The following is a 6,161-nucleotide window of genomic DNA, read 5'->3' as shown; positions in this document are numbered from 1 at the left end:
TGGTCACCAATGAATAAACACAAAAATAAATAAGCCATGAAGGAGTTTCTGACAATTTACCTCAAGATGATTTTTAGTCAATGGTCAGCCTCCTCGAGTAATATGTGTCGTCAAAACATGAGATATAAATCCTGGTCACCAATGAATAAACACAAAAATATTATTATTATTAATATTATTATTATTATTATTATTTATTAGACTTTTATACCGCCCGACTAGCAATAGCTCTCTGGGTGGTGAACACAAGAAATACAATAAAATCACACAATATAATACAACAAAACATATAAAAATAAAACAATCTAAAATCAGTTACAACAAATTTTAAAAATTAAATTAACTTAAATTAAAATGCCTCGGAAAAGAGGAAGGTTTTAACTTGGAGCCGAAAGGATAACAATGTCGGCGCCAGGCGCACCAACTCGGGGAGACTGTTCCACAGTTCGGGGGCCACCACTGAGAAGGCCCTAGATCTTGTCACCACCCTCCGGGCCTCCCTATGAGTCGGAACCTGGAGGAGGGCCTTCGTAGTAGACCGTAGTGTACGGGCCTGTTCGTATCGGGAGAGGCGTTCCGACAGGTATCGTGGTCCCACGCCGTATAAGGCTTTATAGGTTAATACCAACACTTTGAATCTGGCCCGGAAGCATATTGGGAGCCAGTGCAGGCGAGCCAGAACAGGTGTTATGTGCTCGGACCGCTTGGTCCTTGTTAACAATCTGGCCGCCGCATTTTGCACTAGCTGTAGCTTCCGAACTGTCTTCAAAGGTAGCCCTACGTAGACCGCATTGCAGTAGTCCAAACGCAAGGTTACCAGAGCATGTACAACTGATGTACTCAAATAGGGACGTAGCTGGGCTACCAAATAAGACATGAAGGAGTTTCTGACAATTTACCTCAAGATGATGTGGTGTATTATTATTTTCTTATTATTTCCCCTTCACAAAATAATCTGGTACAAGGAATTATGAGGTCATAAACAGCCAGGCCAGAAGTATGCCAAACCCTGAGATTTCCTAGCCATGTCTAGGCAAAAGTAAGTCCTACTGAATTCAGTGGGGTTTACTCCAGGTATGTGAGATTAGCATTGCAGCTTTAAAGCTTCATATTGGAAAGGTTTTTAAAACCCTGCCCTCTTTAACAGCCCAGGAAAATTTAAAGTTGACTTCTGCACACAAGAGAGAAAAAGACTGAAAACAAGAATTTTCAGGCCTTGCAATGTGGTCTTGGTACTGCCTGGAGGGCAACACTTATTGGCTACAACGCCACCCAGAGGCTGGTTGAGTATTGCAGGGGAGGGTGAGATGCGCTGCAGTGCACCACAGAATTGTCCTTCCCGCCTTGCCTTCCTCCAGTTGCAAACCCTTTGGTTTGCCAATTCCTTCCGCCATCCATCAAGACTTGTGTTCACTTCATTCACGTTTCTTGCATTTGCTGTGCTTGCATTCCCTTGGTAACTTTGCCCTGCCCTTCTCTTTGGATGCCTAAACTGTGTTTTTAAAAGCTTGACTGAAGTTTCAAGTTACTGCAATGCTAGAAGTTTGGGCACTGAAGGAAAATTTCATTTGGGAGGCAGAATTATCGTTTGGGGGAGCAATGCCCTCATTTGCCCCCGTCGGTACAAAGGATAAATTCACATTTGTTGCTCTGTGTACTTTTGACTCTGGGCCTGCCCACCATAGACATGTGGCCCTCAGAAGGTTCCCCAGAAGGGAATGTGCCCCATGGTCTGGAAAAGGTTCCCCACTCCTGGCTTAGCTAGATCCATCCCAATGGACGTGACTAGCTTAAGCCCACAGATGTCAGTGGGTCTGCTCCGTTAATAACCAGGCTGGATGCTACCCATACTTGCCCAGTTCTTTCCGTCTCTCCTCATAGGGTTTTGTTTCCAGTTGCCTGATCATTCTCGTTGCCCATCTCTGAACCCTGTTCCAGTCTGTCTGCATCCTTCTTAAAGTGTGGTGTCCAGAATTGGATGCAGTACTCAAGATGAGGCAGTTTGGAAACTTTACTTCTGTTAACGCATTTGTCTTTTTTGTAGCTATATCACACTGTTGGCTCATATTCAGCTTGTGATCAACAACAATCCCAAGATCCTTCTTGCATATAGTACTGTTGAGTCAAATATCCCCCATCTTATAACCGTGCATTTGTTTTATTTTTCCTAGGTGTAGAACTTTGCACTTATCCCTGTTAAATTTCATACTGTTTTCAGCCCAATGCTCCAGCCTATCAAGATCCCTTTGAATTTTGTTTCTGTCCTCCAGGGTATTAGGTATCTCTCCCAATTTTGTACCATCTGCAAATTTGGTAAGCATTCCCAGCATCTCCAAGTCATTAATAAAAATGTTGACAAGCCCTGGGCCCAGGATTGAGCCCAGCAGTACCCCACTCATTACCTCCCCCCAGTTTGCGAAGGAACCCTTGACAAGCACTCTTTGAGTACGATTCTGTAGCCAACTGTGGATCCACCTGAGAGTTGTTCCATCCGGCCCACATTTAGCTAGCTTGCTAATCAGCATATCATGGGGCACTTTGTCAAAAGCTTTGTTGAAGTTGAGATATATTATGTCCACAGCATTCCCACAGTCTACAAGGGAGGTTATCCAATCAAAAAACGAGATAAGATTAGTCTGGCAGGATTTGTTCTCGATAAATTCATGTTGGCTTCCAGTAATCACTGCACTGTTTTCAAGGTGCTTACAGATTGACTGCTTTATAATCTGCTCCATAATTTTCCCTTGTTTTTTGCTTTTTTAAAACTTCACAAATCATAGTTCCTAATTAAAATGCATAAATTGGGGTTTATTTTTTGTCATTACCTAAGAAAACCTCCCCCCCCCCAGAAACCTCTTTTGTAGTGACCGATGCCCCAACCCTTATGCCCCCCCTCCCCAATTTTTGTCTCTGCCCACCCACTGAAAATTGTCTCACTACACTCTTGGTTGCTCCACACGCTCACACTCACTCACCCCTCTCTGTCCTCCATCTAAGCAAGCAAGAAGCATTATCAGAGTTCAAGGACAAATTCCAGCCAGGCAAAAACCCTTGGGATGGAAAGCAAAGCCAGTGAGGGTTGTGGTGAATTCCAAAGGTCAGATAGTGGGCCTGAGGTTTTCCAGCCCTGCATGAATGAATCTTAACTTTGAGAAGTGCTTGTGGCCGCTAGGTGGCAACCTGCCATCACTATTAAGTTTCTGGGACCAAGCTGAAAAGCCACAGTGGGATTTTCAGAAGTAAAAGTTTGTTTTTATTTTAAAACAAAGGAAAAGGAAAGGATAGGGGCAGGTTGAATCTGTTTACCTGGACAATCCTGGCCTGAACCTGCTTGTGGAGCAGACAGGTTGCAGTGACGATCAAGGAATAAATCTATCGTAGCTACTACATGGGAAAAGGCACTCGCACATTCTCAGATGCATGCCAGTGCTGCGGTCCAGAGCTGAACCACTTTTCATCTCAGCTGACCTGTAATTCTGTTGCAATTTTGACTCTCCCTGACTCCAGGGGCCCCTCCAGACAGCCTGTTTATTGAGCATTCATCCTGGTTTGCTTGTTGGGCGTTTATACTTTAATTAGTCACTGGTTCATCCCATACTTTTCCATGTATTTCCCTGTTACTTTCCACATCACAAAAAGTCCAGTCCTTTGTAAAAGTGGATTTGTTGCACAAAGGGGCCAAGGTTTCTGCAAATACTACTACTTGATTTCAGACAAACCCAGCACAGGAAAGATGCATCCTGGTTGCTAGGGGAAAAGGAAGGGCAAACTGTGGAGATTTCAAGGACTAGGGGAAAAAAACAGAGAAAAGAAGGGAAAATGCACTAAAAGGGAGGGCAAAACAGCAGCTGTTTTGGACCCCAGGGATTCCTATTGCCTGGTGTCCAAACAACTCCCTTATCAATCACAGCACTGACTTCCCTAATTGGCTAATAAGACTGACAGGCGGGAGCAGCCAGGTGGGCTCATTTCACATAAATCACTTAGAAGGGGACCCGCACGTTGTGGTTTCTAGGAGGGTTAGAGGCTTACTTTAAAAAAACAAAAATAAAAGCTCAGATTCTGGGCGACCTGCTGGGGGTGCCATTGAAGGCCTTGGTGGGCACCATGACATCTGTGAACAATGGGTTGGCAACCAACTGCACTAGGGCAACAAGAGGATTTTAATCATGGAAACATGGGAAGTGCTGATTTAAATAGGAAGCTGCCTTCTACTGAGTCAGACCATTGGTCCATCTGGCAGCAGCTCTCTAGGCTTTCGGGTAGGGGACATTCCCAGGCCTACCTGGAAAAGCTGGGGATTGAACCTGGGGCCTTCGACATGCAAAACAGATGCTCTACCAGTGAACTATGAGCCTTCCCTTTTTCAGCATGTGTTTGGATCCCACCTGCAAAACAGTGACAGGCTGGAGGCACCCCAACTTTCACTTCATGTCTTCTTCATTTAATGCCCACTTGCATTGGCTGCCTGTATGTTTCCGAGCTCGATTCAAAGTGCTGATTTTAACCTATAAAGCCTTACACGGCTTGGGACCACAATCCCTGTTGGAACGCTTCTCCTGACACAAATCCACCCGTACACGACGCTCAACATCCAAGGCCCTCCTCCGGGTGCCTACTCCGAGGGAAGGTGGGAGGCTGACAACAAGGGAGAGGGCCTTCTCAGTGGTGGCCCCAAATTATGGAATGATTTCTCTGACGAGGTGCACCGGGCGCCAACACTATTATCTTTTTGAAGCCAGGTCAAGACTTTCCTCTTCTCCTGGGCATTTTAGCATGTGTTTTTAAATTGTTTTTTTTTAAATGTGTTTTTAAATTAGTATATTTGTTTTTAATGTTTTTAATTGTTGTAAACCGCCCAGAGAGCTTCGGCTATGGGGCGGTATACAAATGTAATAAATAATAATAATAATATCTTACCTGCTTAATGGAAGGACACTCCATTTTAAGTACTTTCCCACGTCATCGTCACCATCCAAACCCCCTGGTGTGCAGGGAAGCATCAGACTTTGCTAATTCTCATTTCCAGTCCCTGGGATCACAGGCTGACACGTGTGGCTTGAATGCTGATGGTGAGGCCCTCTCTACAGCATCTCTGGTGCTCCGTTGACAGGCTTTCCCTGCACCATTATGAGGATCAGGAACTTAATTTCTGAGCATTCTACTGTTTGGTCACCTTGCAATCTCCAGTGCCCTAAATTATAACTCCATGACTTTTTATCTCATGCAAGAGAGAAATTGGACCCATGGAACTCTTAAATGCTGGCAGATTGTGCCCAGCCACTGTAATAATAAATCCCCGTGGAGGTATGAGTACCTTGTCGAACTGGGCCATAATACGTATGTAATAAATCAAGGGTGTTGAGGGACAAGCCAGGAAAAGCAGCACACACAAGGAGGAAAGATAAGCTGTCCAACCTGGAGATTAAATATTTACATTACTTGGAAGCTAGGTTTGTCAAGGATGGATTTGCTGGGAGGGGCTTGGCTGGCGCCAAGATGGACATTTGTCATTTTGCTGAGCCCCGGACGGCCGTCCAAAAATCATTAGCTTGAAAATGTCATACACCAGAGAGCCTGCCAGCTGACCCTCCCTCTTTCCATGAAAGTGTTTCACAGGATGACACGTGTGCATCTGGAGAGCAAGAGTGTGTGGGTAGGAACACAGGACACTGCCTTGTACTGGGCCAGGCCCTTGATCCCATCTTGTCCCCTCTGGCAGCGGCTGTCCAGTTTCAGACTTGGGGTGGGGTGGAGGTCTTCCCTCGCCCTACCTGGAGATGTTGGTGACTGACCCTGGGATTTTCTGCAGACAGGACAGGTGCCCTTCCACTGAGTCATGGATCTTCCCTTGGAGTTTTGATGCATTCCCAAGGAATAAAGTAAGATTCCAGTCCTCATGGTTCTGAATAAAGGACTGATTTAAATAGGAACATAGTATGGTGTAGTGGTTAGAGTGCTGGACCTGGGAGACCAAGGTTCGAATTCCCACACAGCCACAAAGCTCGCTGGGTGACCCTGGGCCAGTCACTGCCTCACAGCCTCAGAAGAAGGCAATGGGAAACCCCCTCTGGATACCGCTTACCATGCAATCCCTATTCATAGGGTTGCCATAAGTCAGGATTGACTTGAAGGCAGCCCATTTCCATTTCCAAGCTGCC

Source organism: Rhineura floridana, chromosome 18, assembly GCF_030035675.1.
Source record: "Rhineura floridana isolate rRhiFlo1 chromosome 18, rRhiFlo1.hap2, whole genome shotgun sequence".
Classification (NCBI taxonomy): domain Eukaryota; kingdom Metazoa; phylum Chordata; class Lepidosauria; order Squamata; family Rhineuridae; genus Rhineura; species Rhineura floridana.
The sequence above is the reverse complement of the archived record's forward strand: the minus strand, read 5'-3'. Positions refer to the sequence as shown.